This window comes from Arachis hypogaea, chromosome 18 (assembly GCF_003086295.3).
Source record: "Arachis hypogaea cultivar Tifrunner chromosome 18, arahy.Tifrunner.gnm2.J5K5, whole genome shotgun sequence".
Taxonomy (NCBI): domain Eukaryota; kingdom Viridiplantae; phylum Streptophyta; class Magnoliopsida; order Fabales; family Fabaceae; genus Arachis; species Arachis hypogaea.
This window is the reverse complement of record NC_092053.1, coordinates 118,538,847-118,555,215: the sequence shown is the minus strand read 5'-3', so window position 1 is coordinate 118,555,215 and position 16,369 is coordinate 118,538,847. Positions and strand designations below refer to the sequence as shown.

The following is a 16,369-nucleotide window of genomic DNA, read 5'->3' as shown; positions in this document are numbered from 1 at the left end:
ACCAATGTATTTAGAGAAAAACAAACAAAGAAAATAAACATCAACCAATATATACCTAGATCTCAATAGAAGTTGTGGATATATCATTCAAATAATCATAAATGATACCTTCATGTAACTCAAGTAATATATTAACTAAATAAAAAGTTAGAAAATAATAAAATAAGAACAAAACTAAATTATTATTTATGATAACAAAAAAAAATATATTTTTCAAACTAACCATTTCTTAGTGCAAATGTCTTGTCTCTTTTTCTAAACATTGCAACTCTTCTATTATTTATAGCAATTATGAATGATTTATCCATGATATTGTTGTTGGACATAGAATTAATTCATATAAGTTTAATAGGAGAAGAAGTAAATAGAGAAGACAAAAGAAATAAATAGAAGAAATAACCTGACTACATAGTTTTATGTATGCAACCTACAATGCAAACTACATTGATATTATGAAAGAAGTTGAAAAAAAGCTCATTCAAAAATTTTGATACTTTTCAAGAATTTAATTTACCTTTTTTTTTAAACTATTATAGCTACTTTTTTTTTTATACTATCATAGCTACTCTAATATAGGATAAAAGAAGGATAATGGTAGGGGTAGTGAGAATTTAAATGAAAAAAAAGTGAAACACAAGAAAATAATTAAATAAATGTCACCAAATAAAATATAGGTCCAAGAGTGAAACACAACCAAATAAATTAAAAATTAAGAATATGATAACATAAAGCAATGAGAGCTACGCATTTTATTGAATTTCACAAACACAGTCTACAAACATAAAGAACTACGTACTTAACTTTGCCTATAGGCTAATGATCTAATGTCCACATCCTAGTAATTGATGCAAACATCTAAGCAATTGATGCATTACATAAGCAATAAGACCAACCAAAAGGTACACCCCAAAATTCAAATATCAACTCCTATTACATGGACACAACCAGGAGACTTTATATTGTTACAAAAAAAGTGCACACTAATTGTACAACCCATATCTATTGCCCTATATAAGTCCTAATCAGTAGCTTTAGGTAGGTAAATGACATGAAGACCCATGTCACTTAACCCCTTGTATAGATGTAGTATCATCCTCAACGAATTCAACAAACTCAATCTTCAAGCACCTTCTCAACTTCTTCAACAGAGCTTTTTTCCTTTTGTTCATCCTCAATATAGCCTTCTCAAAGTCCAATAACATACTTCTAATTTAAAAAATTCAAAATAATTGAAACCAAATTTAGCACATCAATAAATAATTATGAAAATATATATCATATTCCCAATGAATACTACTTCTAATTTAAATACAGCCTTCTCTAACCTCTTTACTTTCAACGATTTGATCATACAAATTCTCGAAATCATCACCTTCCTGATATTTGGTGACCTCAGATATCTAGTGAAAGATATTTGCACCTGCAACTAAGGAGCCAATAAGTGATAAGTAATCTCCTCCATAGACCCTAGGCTAACAGCAATAGATACACAAATAGATATATGCAGTAAACAGCCGCCCCTATCAGTTATCCTCTATATAAAAGTAAGCTAACATCAATAGATATGAGCAAGAAAGAGGATCGGATGACAAGAGGAGAGATGAGAAAGATAAGAAAAACACGAGGTAACACACAGAGAAAAGTGAGAACCAAAATAAAAAGAAAACCTATGCGTAGCAGGAGTGGTAGACTTAGATGATGACACCTATATTAGGCTTCCTATATAATTAGATTTCCAATGAAAAATATATCATATTCCCAATGAAGATACACACAAATTAATTATCTATGTAGTTAAATACCCAAGAAGAAAGTGGCCATCAATAAAGTTCAAAAATTGTGCTAAAGAAAAAAAAATGCAATCAAGGAATGAAGATATAAAAAGAAAGTAACAAATAAAGATAAATTTTTTATTAATTTTATTTTAAAAAATATAGCAAAAGAATCAAACATTCAAACTTCACAGAAAAAAAGTGGCATGAACATCTCAACTAACTGATCAATCCCATAATCCCAAACTCGGAGAGTTCAAAAAAATCATCGGACTCATCTCAAAAGTTGTAGTATTTGATTCTCAAAAAAAAAAAATCATTACTCAACAAAAAAAAACCACAAAGAAGAATGGAAAAATAAAGTTTGAATTAATCTTTTCACAACTATATCAAAATTTTCAGCCAAAACTATTTATGACTACAAATCAATACAATAAAAAGTAATAACACAAATAGAAATCAAAACAAAAAAATATAAAAAAAGAACATGTAGTTCATATGTATTTACTCAAAACAGGTTAAGTAAAATTCCAATAAAACACATTTCATCAATAAATATAATCATTTACCAAAAGATTACAATTAAAATGTAAATTGATGTAGATTTAGAAGAAAATGAAAAGGCACCTGTAAAACAGATGGATAATAACAACAACCCAACAAAAAATACACGTTTAACACATCACAGATGAAAAAACAGCAAATTTAATAAAAAAAATCATAAGTCAGTTCAAAATTCTAAAAAATGATTCTTCTTTTTTTCTAAACCAAGCAGCAAAATATTTTTATTTTAAAGACAAAATTCTTAACCAAAGCAAAGCTAAAGTCAATTATACATAAGAATTGATAAAACTAATAACATTTGTCACATCTTAAAGCCTAATTTATCTTGCAATATTAATATTAAAGAAAGCATAAGAGATCCTAGTAGCTCAAGGCGTGAAATCGAGAAAGGAAAAAGAGAAACCCTAAAAATAGAACCTTTCATAAAAGAATACAAAGGAGATACTGAAAAGGAGATAGTAAATCATGTCTCTAAAAGAATCAGTTACTAAATCTCAGTCAATAATTTATTCAAAATATATGTTCTACAGAAGTTATGTGAAAATTAAAACCAAGATTTTGAAACATGCTGAAAATACATCTTGAAAAATATAATAGTAGAGTCACTCTCAAATTAAAAGAATATAAAACTACTATTAGAAAAATTTAAAATACATAAGGCAATAACCCATCAATAAAATGCCAACTTCAAAAAGATAGGAAGAAGACCGAAACAAAAAGCATTGTAAGAACGAAAGCAGTAGAGTTAGTTCATGTGTATTTACTCAAAACACATCGAATAAAATCATAAGAGAACACAACAGATTAATAAGCATAACCATATACCAAAAGGATTGCAGCTAAAGTAACAGTAAATTCATATAGATTTAGAAGAAGATGAAAAGGCACCTATAAAACAAATTGACAGTAATAATGAACTAACCAAATATTACACGTTTAACACATCACAGATGGAAAAACAAATTTAAAAAATATTATTCTTCCCTTTTTCTAAAACCAAGCAGCAATGTATTTTTAAGATAAAATCCTTAAGCAAAGCAAAGCTAAAGTCAATTATTCACAAGATAATGATACAGATCTATCATGACATCAATCTCTTTTTTCTCAGGTCACGATAAAGACACAAATCTGAAGAGATCACATAAACAGTTAAAATCAAGACCTTTACCAAAGTAGAGGCCTTACCGTCTCCGCCCTTCCAATCCTCGAAAAGAGTATCATCCAACAAACCAATGCATTAAAAAAATAAATAACAATTTAAAAAAGTTAGAATTAAAAAAGAAACCTTTCTATTAAACACCTAGGGAGTGCCATTTGATATCAGTGAGATAAACTTATATTGGGCCATTGTCAACACCTTTCAATCATCTCAATGAAGATTTTTCTGAGATCTTTTTTCATAGTCCTATGTAGATACTGTTTTTGCAACGTTACCTGATCTTAAATCTGTCACTCCTCACCATCTGCGGCCAACAACAAACATTAAAACAAACCATATGAACATCATGCTCAGAAACGAAAGTACAAACAACAATAACAGATTCCAAAAACACTTAACTTACAGAGCCTCACACTTCTCCCACTGCAAAGACACAAATAATAACTACCAATGAGAAATCACATTCCAAAATCAACACATTCATTACATTCTAAATCTAAAACTCTTAGTAATTTGTAGTTCATTCCAACCCATCATTCACCTCCAAATAAAAAAAAAAGAATCTCAATCAGTTGGCAAAGATACCGTGTAGATGTATCTAGAATTGTGATTTTCAGAAACAGCTAGAAATCTAAATGGAGCACCCGTGATTATGCTTATCAGGGGCTCTACTATGTACAAACCCTGGTAGCTTTGCATAGATTGGGAGTATCCAAAAATGAGAAAACCTGTATTTAAGGGGTAGGCATGAGTGGATAATTTTAAAACCATTAACATCTCAAATTGACTTAAAAATGAGGGGCATACCATATGCAATAAATCCTCCGTGAGATCCATTTTAATCCTTTGATCTACTTTTGCTACGTCAGATTCATCGCATTCACCTTTGCCCTCTCCCTCATAGCTAGAATCAAATCCATCTTCCCCATGTCACTATGCTTGGACCAAAACATTCCATCAGCAAGCCAATAAACAAAAATCATACAACTTGAGCTTATAATTTCCAACAATGTTAACTTTAAAAGCAAAAAACAAAAATCTCACTTGAAATGATGAAGAAATTTGGTGCGCTTGCGGTGAGAGGAACCAGAACTGCTGCTACCTTCTCCGCTGGGGCGCCCGCGAGCGTAGGGTACGGGTTTCACGGCATCATCACTCAATATGAAGTAGTGGTTCTTGAAATTGTCGTTTTGGGACAAAACGACTTCGCGGATAATACCTGAAACAAAATAAAAAAAACTCTAAGAGGAAGTAGGCCATATAGAGAAAGAGAACACACCAGCCAGAAGTCACACTCACTGCCTCAGAAGGAGAACTCCCTTCCCGTCGAGCCCTCCTCGACCCCGTTATGGTTTATCTCGCCTCTTTGACTCCACATCGCCCTCTTTCTCTGCTCATTTCATTGTTGCTACGTTTGGGAGGGATATAGAGAACTTTGAGGCATTAGGGTTTCGAAGAGAGAGAGAGTGATTATACGGAAGATCAATGAACCAAGCCTTATCCTTTGTTTTTTATTCCAAAAAACTAAGGAGACGACACGTATACATTTTGAGCTCCAAAGAGCTAAGGAAGCAACATGTGGCTGAATAACCCATGCTCTTTATACTATTAGAAGATTATGGATGTTATGTATATGAACTTATTAATGTTATGCGGATCAGCTTAGTTAGTATAGTATAATTTTAAATGCATATAAAAACACAAAAAAATTAAATCAGTTTATTATCATACCTCATCAAAGCTAGTGTGTTCATATTCTCAAAAATTGGTTGATTGGCAACAATCTCATCGGGTGAGTCCATATGTTGTTCAAATTATTCTTTAACTCCTTCTGACACAGGTACCGTATTAAGGTCAAATTCAAATGTCATATTATTTGCAATGATAAAGACGACTTCTTATAAATTTTCTTGGCTTATCCCAATTGTGTTTGTGATCTAGAGTTGTGATTTTTGGCCTCTTAGAGAGTATACGGCCTTTATGATTCTTCTAACAATGATAAACCTATTAAATAAGGCTTTTACATTTGCTAACTCCTCGAATGATAATAAATGAAATAAATAAAGGAATTAAAAATCAATTACAATTAAAGTTATTTAATGAATATTATTATTATAGTTTTTTATTATTATTTGTATTTATTATTTTTTAAATATAAAATTCAAATTATAAAAGAGAATATTAAGTAGTAATTATAAAAATGTCTAATAATTAGGGATATAATATTATAATTAATATCATTAATAAGTGGGACTAATTAGAGTATAATAAGTGAATTGATAGGAATGTGAGATAAAAAATCAAAATGTTATTAAGTTATATAAATGAAGTAAATTTTAAAAAAATTTTACTAGTTATGTTCTGAAAATTTTTTGTTAGTAAACTTTTTTCATCAACAAATGAAATCATGATTGTATATTTTTTTCTTTAAAATGAAATCTTAAAATTATAGCTGTTTGTAAAATTTTTCTCTTGATATTTGCTTGTTAATAAGGGTAAAATTTTTTTATAATTATACTACGTAATCAATAAGAATTTTACCAATTTCTGTCAACTCTTATTTATAATTGTATTTAATGAAAATGTCTTTGTAGATGTGTTTAATGAAAATGTCTTTTTTATGACTGTGTCTAATAAAAGTGTCTTTGCAGATGTATCTCCTGGATGTATCAATGCTAATTGTAATTAAAATATAATAATTAATTATTATTGGCAAAGACACTTTCATAATAAGCCAAGAAAAATATTTTTATTAAATAAATAGGGGTGAGCACGGGTCGGGTTGGTTCGGATTTAAGGTTAATTAAAACCGAACCAATTGAATTGTAATTAGTTCGGTTTGGTTCGAATTTGTATTTTTTTGTGTGTGTATCCGAACCAAAACAACAGGTAATTGGATATCGATGAAACAGAAATTCATAAAAAAAAATAAAAAAATAAAATTTTTATCTTAAAAATTCTGTAAGGACAATAAACATGTAATATTAATAGAAATAATCCAGACAAGTTAAATACCAAATACATTAAAAACTAAATACAATAAAATTCAAATATATTAAACACTATAGACATTAAAATCCAAACATATTAAAAGGCATATATATATATATATATATATATATTAAATTTTTAGCTTTTTATTTAATTAATATATAGTCAGGTCTATGAGTTGGTTCGAATTTTGCACAGCTAGAACCGTTATTCGAATTAATTACTAGAGATAGTCATTGATTTAGTTTGGATTGGACCCGATTACTCATTGGTTTTAGAACCAATTTAATTGGTTCGATTCGGGTTTAGACAGGTAATCGAGTACTTATAATCTATGTTTACCCCTAACAAGTTGACAGATAATATATCGGTATCCTATATTTTTCTAATTTTTTATTGGTGAAAATTTCTTCGAGTAAAAAATTCGCCGACAATTACTATGCAGTATGCAAGTATGTTCTCTTTCTCTCTCCTCTAAAAAATTTAGATTTAATAATAAAATATATTTTTTTTATGTTTATCTGCTGCAAATTGCTGATTGTCATGTGTATTAATGATATCTACTTAATATACTAAAATTGGATTTTTCTCTAACTAATGAAGGTGAGGTGTCGATCTCTCATGATTCTGTTTTTCCTCCAAAATAAATACAATCTTTTCTATTCTAAATTATTTTATATAAAATATATTTATTATAATTATATTATAATTAATATTTAATAAATAATACATAATTATACTAATTTAGGAACATATCTTCATTATAATTATATCAAATTAATATTTAATGCATTATTAAATTACTTATTAATTGTCAATTAAAAATACTTTTAATAATAATAATAATAATAATAATAATAATAATAATAATAATAATGGCACCGGTTGTGATAATCATGAGAAGAATATTTGATTCTAATCATAAAATGATCAAATCTTATGATATTAATAACGCACGTTGATTTTAAATATTTTTAGTAATTTTAATTATATTAATTTTAAAAATATTGATATAATTAATTCTTATTCATTATCCAATAATAATAATAATAATAATAATAATAATAATAATAATAATAATAATGGCACCGGTTATTAATAACCAATTTATATTTCTCTAAATAAATTTATTTTAAAAAAATATCTTTATTATAATTATATTACAATATTATAATTAATATTTAATGAATAATACACAATTATACTAATTTAAGAAAATATCTTTATTATCTATCTGTTCTATTATATAAAAATCAAATTTTTGCACTTAATAACAGAACTCATGCGACATGCTCTTAAGGTGTTTCCTGATTTATTTCATTTAATTCATTAAAGCAAATCAATTATAATTAATTAATTATATCAATTAATTAATTTGATTAGACATTCAAATTTCACCATTTATTATAATTAATTATATTAATTAATTAATTTAGTTAATTATATTAATTATTTGATTTGATTGGAGTAAATATCGAATTATTTAATAAATAATAATATGATAACGAAATATATGAATTAATTTAATTAGTTTATTTTTCTCAATACCCTCTATTTATACAAGATCAATACCCTCTATCAAGTTGGTTCGAATTAGTGTGTGCGTGTGTTTGTATATAATTCAAACCAACCTGGTTCGAATTATGTAGAAATGGAATTCGAATCAGGCTGGTTCGAACTACATATAAATGTGCATTGGTGGATTCATGAAGCAGATTTTGGTTTGGCGAATTTGTGTAAAATTTTGCTTTCTTTGACTTATTTGAGTTTTTTACCCATAAGTTCGATTTGTATTTGTATTTTTTTTTATTTTAACATTTTATAATTTTAAAAATTCATAAAAAACTAAAAATAATAAAATAATAATAATAATAATATTAATAATAATAAATAAATCTCTAATCTTTTATCATAAAAATAAATAAATTTTTACCAAATTAAAATACAAATAAATTCTTAACCTTCGTAAATAATTAAAAAGTACATAGGTTTTTCTAACAATGATTTGAATTCGGTACGAAAACATTTATGTGTATTTAAAAAAATCAAAAGCTTATTTGAAATTAAATTTAATAAGAAACTCATTTGAATATGAAATAAAAAATCAGAAACTTATTTATTATTTTATCAAATTATGAATATTTAATTCCTAATGTGAGTGCTAACATGAAATTTAATTTGGGTCCCCAGGTTCTTACCGAACAAGAGCTTTGTGACAAAATAATAAGAATCTCACAAAAGATCACAGTATCAAGACACATATTTGTCGCACAACATTTCAAAGCTCCATTACAATCGCATTGAAGGAGGATCTAGAAGCAATAAAATTGAAAAAACATACTTAACAAAAGCATTATCTTCTGCACAATCACATGAATCTGAACCACAAGCTCCTGAATCACTAAATATTTTAGAGTCTATTAAAAAGAGACTCGTTATATTTCTCCAGTTTTGCAGATTTTATACATTCCTTTGCCTGGTTAGTTTTATTTTTAATTCATATACTAATACTCTAATATTTCATGGTAGCGGTATAAATGGATACGAAGAATTTGATTAAATTTAACCTGATCCGATTATATTAAATATTATATTTAATAATTAATCGAGTCTAAATTAAATGGGTAAAATTTAATTATATTGATTTGGATATAGGATTTAGGGTCATAGAACTAAATTTATCTAATTATATTAAAGAAAATTAAAAAATATAGTGTTTATCATCTTCATCCCTTTTTTTATTGTAGTGTTATATAATTTTTTTCGTTTTTTTATTTTTCCATTTTTTTACAAATTTAATTTTAATAATCAAATCCAAATTTGATCGGTTCAAGTTCAATTACAAAAACACACTACTCAGTTCAATTCGAACCAATCAGACTTAATTGGTTCAATTTTTAAATTTGATCCAACTTGACTCGATTACATCCTACTTAATGGTGTGTTGAACTAGACATTGTTAAAATTTATATAAATTAATTTTAACTTTTAACATTGATTTTACTTTTTAACCAAATACGCCCTAAATAAAAATTATTAATCATCATCAATTGCTCATTTTGTTTATTTTGAACAGATACCAGTAGGACTTTTTTCATCATTTTTTGCTGTGGATAATTTTTCGGAAGTATCTCCAGTATTATCTTTAAGGAAAAGTATATAGAACTAAGAGATTACCAACAAAAAACTAAACAAAATCACATTAATTTATATTAATAATTAATTAATTTTAAATTTTTTAAATTCAAAATTTAAAAAATTTAAAATTGATTAAGTAAACATAATTAAAACCTATAAAAATCTTCATCTTCTCTCTCACATTAACCTACCCACCTTCAACAATCACACACACAGACCCTTCTTTCACCATCAGGCCCTCTCCGCCTCCCCACCGCGATTCACTCCTCTTCTATCACCAACATCTGACTCGTCGAATTTGCCACCATCAACAAGAACCACTTCCCTTTCATAAACTAGATGTGTTACCGGAACTGCCGTTGCAGTTGGAGGTGAACCGTTTCGGGAAGCAATACTTGCACTTCACAGTTGCAAACATTAGGTGAGAGAACAAAGCTAAACCAACAAAAAACTTGCATCTTTCACCTTCTAATCATAAGTCGAATAAGCCCTTTGTTTCTTTTCTTTCGTTATAGAAAGGGGAAAAAAAGACAACTTACATCAACAATCTTTACAATTGGAGATTCTTTGAAAGTCTTAAACTATGGGAATTGAGCTCCTCCAACAGATGAGAAGGCGCGGCCAAAATAATCAGCAAATCGCATCAACAAAATGTCTTCCTGATATTCATATGAAGCCTGCACGCACATTCAAATTTCCACAAATCACAATTTAGATTAATTTCAAATTACACACTTGATCTTAGTCAAAAGAAGTCTTTAAAAAATTACAGAAATATAAAAAAAATATTCATTTAATATGAAAAAAATATCCTAATACTTAACAAGAGAAATATCTAATTATATTTTAGCAAAAATAATTAAATATCTATAAAATTTAAAAAAAAATTATGAAATTTTTAAAAAAAATAGAGACATTTATATTTGTAATACAAAAAAATTTGAAAAATATATAAAAGAACATCTATTTAGTATGAAAAAAAAAACATTCTGATACTTAGCAAAAGAAACATACATATATATTAACTCGTAGAAATTTTGGATTCACCTAGAAGTATTTGGCTGGTTTTTGGCTAATACCCTTTTGCTTCCCTAGCATTGTTCTATTTTTAAAAGGAGTCTTGCAAGTGAGCTCTAACAATTTTGGTAATTTGTTTAGAGAAAATTCCACTCCCCTCTCCTGCGAGATGCTAAAATGACACTCCCCTCCCCTCTATTTTATAAATATACATTCTCCTCCCTTCTAACTTTTAAAAAACCTCATCTTTAATCCATTTAAAATTTTTTGTGTTAATTAATATTAACTTTATCAATTTTTTAAGAAAAAATAAATTATTTTTTGAAAAAATACCTATTAGTAAAAATTTTATTTTTTATTATTAAATTTTACTTACCAAAATACCCTTTTAATAAATTATTTTTTATTGATTAAATTGTATTTTATTAAAATACTTTTAAAAAAATTAATAATTAAATTATTTTTTTTAAGATACCTACCCTTCAATAATTTTTTAATTATTAATTGTGATTTTATCAAAATTTTTGTTAACAATTATTTTTATATTTTATTATTAATTTTTTTATATCAATATATATTATTTTAATATTAAATAAAAAAATCTTACTACTGTTAATATATATATATATATATATATATATATAATAATTAATATATATTGATATTAAAAAATAATTTTATTAAAATTTTTTATTTAATATTAAAATAATATATATAGATATCGAAAAATTAATAGTAAAATATAAAAAAATTGTTAACGAAAATTTTGGTAAAATTATAATTTAATAATTAAAAAATTATTGAAGGGTATTTTAGAAAAAAATTATATAATTATTAAATTTTTTTTAAAAATACAATTTAATCAATAAAAGAATAATTTATTAAAAGATATTTTGGTAAGCAAAATTTAATGATAAAAAATAAAATTTTTACTAATGGGTATTTTTTAAAAAAATAATTTATTTTTTCTTAAAAAATAGATAAAGTTAACATTAGTTAACACAAAAAGTTTAAAATGGATTAAAGATGAGGTTTTTTAAAAGTTAAAATGGAGGGGAATGCACATTTATAAAATAGAAGGGAGGGGAGTGTCATTTTAGCATCTCGCAGGGAGGGGAGTGTAATTTTCTCTAATTAATATAAATTCTAAAATCACGGTTGTATTTTAACTAATTTCATAAAAGATATTATTATAAATAAGTAGAAAAAGAAAGAAATTAATGGTACATTACTTGCATTTTTTTAACATAAAAAAGTGCTAATTTACATTTTAATATAAAAGTAATAGTTTTATAAAAATTTCAAAGCTTATTTTAAGAGATAAATATTTTATACAATAATTACACATTTCAAGTATGTTTGTACTTCTTGATTTTAGGTTTATTAGAAATTTCAAACTAATTATTTATATTTAGTTATTGTATGAATTGATTTAGAAAATGTATTATTTATTAAGGTATAATTATTCTTTGATATAACATTTGGTCTTGTTCGAAGTTTTCAAAGTTTCATATTTAATTTTTTTTTTTTTTGGTTAACTCATATTTAATTAACTTTGTGTAACGATAACATCTCTGCTCAACCCAAGTTGCCACCATCACCACAAAACTTATCCTCTGTTTTTCATGTTCTGCCTAGAAAAGAAATTGTTTTTTTTTTCCCTATTTTAGAAGGTGTAATTTCACTATTTTGAAAGAGTTTAACAAGAGAGTTGTTGTAAAATAAATAAAATGTGTACTAAATATAAAATAAAGATGTGTAAATAGAAGACTCTAATATTAATATAATTAGCTCAATAACAATAATTATATATGTATTTACTAATATATATATATATATATATATATATATATATATGAGAAGTATTTAAATTAGAATGTAAAGAGAGAGAATAATTATTGTTATTGCTCTGTGTAAATACAAGTGAGACTTCACCTATTTATATAGGTGACAAGCCTTTGTTTTCAACCTTCATTAACTTTTAATTTGTCTTGAAAAGAGATTTCTTTGCATGGGAAAGATTAGCCACCCAATTGATAAATGGGCATTCATTTCATTCTTATCCCAACACTCTCCTTGGATGCCCATTTAGGATTATTGCCTCATTACCCAATGGAAAAAAATCTTAGTGAAGGAAAAAGAGTACAATATCCTTTGTGATGGGAACTACCTCATTAAAAACCTTGTCAAAAAAACCCAATGGGAAAAAACCTGACCAAGGAAAAAAGAGTACAACCTCTTCCTCTTGTCGACATCATTTAATGTCTCGAAATCGGCGCATCCCAATCTCATGTACCAATCTTTCAAAGAAGGATTTGGGGAGTGACTTTGTGAATAAATCTGCCAAATTGTCACTTGAACGGATCTGTTGGATATCAATAGTCCCTTGATTTTGAAGATCATGAGTGAAGAAGAATTTGGGAGAAATATGCTTTGTTCTATCACCTTTCATGTATCCACCCTTAAGTTGAGCAATGTATGCTGTATTATCTTCAAACAGGACAGTTGGAGCTATCTTATGATCAATCAGTCCACATGATGACAGAATATATTGGATCAAACTTCTGAGCCAAAAACACTCGCGACTAGCTTCATGTATCGCTAGTATTTCGGCATGATTAGAGGATGTTGCAGCAATCGTCTGTTTCGTGGACCTCCAAAATATAGCTGTTCCACCATATGTGAACAGGTATCCTATTTGAGATCTCCCTTTATGTGGATCAGACAAATATCCAGCATCTGCATAGCCAACTAGTTGTGACTTGGATACATAGGGATAGAACAATTCCATATCAACCGTTCCATGAAGATATCGAAAAATTTGTTTGATTCCACTCCAATGTCTTCTGGTTGGAGAGGAACTATATCTTGCTAGTAAATTCACAGCAAATGATATATCAGGTCATGTATTATTAGCAAGATACATTAATGCTCCAATGGCACTAAAATATGGTACTTCAGGACCAAGGATATCTTCATTTTCTTTTTTAGGATGGAATTGATCATTTTCCACATACAAAGATCTTACGATCATTGGGGTACTCAAGGGATGTGACTTATCCATATAAAATCTTTTCAAGATCCTCTTTGTGTATATTGTTTGATGAATAAAGATCCAATTTTTTATATGCTCGATCTGCAGGCCGAGACAAAATTTAGTCTTTCCAAGATCTTTCATCTCAAACTCTTCTTTTAGAGTTTTTATAATTGTTGGAATCTCTTCAGGAGTTCCAATGATATTTAAATCATCAACGTACACAGCAATTATAATGAACCTAGATGTAAATTTCCTTATGAAAACACATGGATAGATATCATCATTTTTGAATCCATTTTTGGCCAGATACTCAGTAAGACGATTATACCATATTCGTCCAGATTGCTTTAGACCATATAAAGATCTTTGCAATTTGTCTGAGTAAAACCCTTGCGAATATTCATTGGATGGTTTAGATATCTTTAGTCTTTCAGGGACTTTCATATAGATATTCCGATCTAATGAGCCGTATAAGTAGGCTGTTACCATATCCATTAAATGCATATGCAGTTTATGATATGCAGATAAACTGACCAAATAATGCAATGTTGTCGCATCCACTACATGGGAATACGTTTCTTCATAATCTATACCGGGCCTTTGTGAAAAAACGTTAGGGACCAAAACAATACTTATCCCTTATCGTTATTACTGTGTGTAAACGATAACTTTTAATTTGTCTTGAAAAGAGATTTCTTTGTATGGAAAAGATTAGCCGCCCAATTGATAAATGGGCATTCATTTCATTCTTATCCCAACAAGAATCATGTTTTTTCTAGTAATTTTTTGAAATTATTATTTTTTATTTTAAATCTTAAAATTCAAATTTTACATCTTAAATACTAAATAGTCACAAAAAAAAATCTTAAATCTTAAATTCTAATCTTTAATCCTTTAAAAATAAAAGTTAAAAAATAATTTTATAATAAAAAATTAACTAATATATATTAACTAATTAAAAATTGATTCATGTATTTAATTCTTTTTGAAATAGTTTAATAATCTACTCAGTTTTTTTTTTCCATGTTTCAGTATATAGTAGCTATCTTCTTCACGTCTCAATTTGTTATGGGAGTGAATCAATTATCTGATGTGGAAATAGACAAGGTATGCACTTCTTACTAAAAGTCAACACTTGGATTTTCATTAATTGTTTTGGTTAAAATAGATAATTCAACCTTTATTATTGCTTATTGCTTATTATTGCCTGTTGCTTTTGCATATTTTGTTTTGTTATTATATCTTTTTACCTTTCTTATAATTTTTTTTGTAGATTAATAAACCAGATCTTCCTTTGGCATCCGGAGAATATTCCTTCATATTTGGAGTTATAATTTTGGCATCGTCTCTACTTACGGTATCTCATATAGAATGATCACTTTTAACAACTTTAATTATTTTTTTGTTATTTTTATAACGGCATCTTTATACGAAGATAATATTATTAATTATTAAATAATTTTATAATTTTTTATTAAATATATTTGACTAAATTATTTAACCAATCATAATATCATATTTATACGGAAATATTTTTATTTAAAAAATTCTATGCACAAGAAAGTGGCTAGTTCCACTTTGTTATTGAAAAACATTACGTAGAGAAAGCTTATTCTTTGTGTTTTTTTGTGCAGGGCAGGAAAAAAAATATTATATCTTTAAGACACAAGTTAGTTTTTTTTTCAAAGTTAAGAATAAGTCTTAAATCCGCGACCTGTAGGTAAATATGAAGAGATTATGTCATATGAGTTATAGCTCGTTGGCAAGATACAAGTTAATTAACTTTTTATTTAAATTGTTTTTATTTTGTGTTCTGCTTATAATTAAAATAAGTAATCTTGTTACTTTAGAAGTGTCAAATTCAAGATGGATTAAAATCGATTAAAACAAAAATAAAAAATAAAGATAATAAAGCCATGATTAGGCCCATTATTTTGTATGTTAATTTAAGGGCATTGGCTTGTGATTTTAATATTTTCAAGTATAACATATTTATATAACAGAAACTAGATTATTGACATGTTTGTAACTCTTTATATCTAGCCTTTATTAAGATGGAAGAGATCTATAATCCTCACATCACTATCTAATGCAATTGCTATGTTGACATCATTTCATATAGGACCTTTTCTTCACATGAAGGTATTGTGTCTTACTAAACTACTTAACTACAATATTTAATTATTAGATTACTCTCCCAGTCTTTATAATTTCGTTAATTTTTATATGGTTTTAAAAAAAATTACATTATTTAGTTTCCTATCATGCAATTTTCATGAAGTCTAATGCATTTTAATTTTTTTTGGATTTCAAATACACGTGATAATTTTCAGACTTTTGTGCTAAAAAAGGCCGCTACCTTTCCAAGATCTATGATTCTTGGTTGTTTGGTCATAGGTTTATTCTACACAATAATAACAATAACAAAGGTAAAATTTTCAACTTTTTTAAAAGAAATATTAATTTTTAGGTAAATTCTATCCAACCCCCTCTAAAATAACATATAAATTATCCTTTATGATGTGTCACATTTTAATTGGTCATTATCTTAACTATAGTTGGGTTATTTTGTAATTTATTATTTGAGATAGATAATGATATAATTTCTTAAAATATCAAAATTCCACTCTGTTAATTGAAGCACATTTCCACTCCTCCATTCTCTCTTCATTACGTAGTTTTGGTCCTTCT

General features: G+C 26.9%; 1 long non-coding RNA gene and 1 pseudogene across 7 annotated transcripts; one reads left to right on the top strand and one right to left on the bottom strand.

The window, feature by feature from the left end:
* Positions 1-726: 726 nt before the first annotated feature.
* LOC112769112 (uncharacterized) lies at positions 727-5,058 on the bottom strand. 7 transcript variants are annotated; one of them, XR_011875866.1, is made up of 7 exons: positions 4,795-5,055; positions 4,540-4,714; positions 4,303-4,428; positions 3,899-4,223; positions 3,622-3,799; positions 1,326-1,426; positions 727-1,206 (listed from the first exon to the last, which is right to left on the bottom strand). It is a non-coding gene; the product is annotated as an uncharacterized lncRNA (long non-coding RNA). The 7 variants fall into 7 exon arrangements; XR_011875863.1 differs by having other exon boundaries at positions 3,622-3,918; positions 4,081-4,223; XR_011875864.1 differs by having other exon boundaries at positions 3,522-4,223; positions 4,795-5,058.
* A 3,079-nt stretch (positions 5,059-8,137) lies between these two features.
* LOC112770341 (naringenin 8-dimethylallyltransferase 1, chloroplastic-like) overlaps positions 8,138-16,369 on the top strand; it is a 66,693-nt pseudogene continuing 58,461 nt past the window's right edge.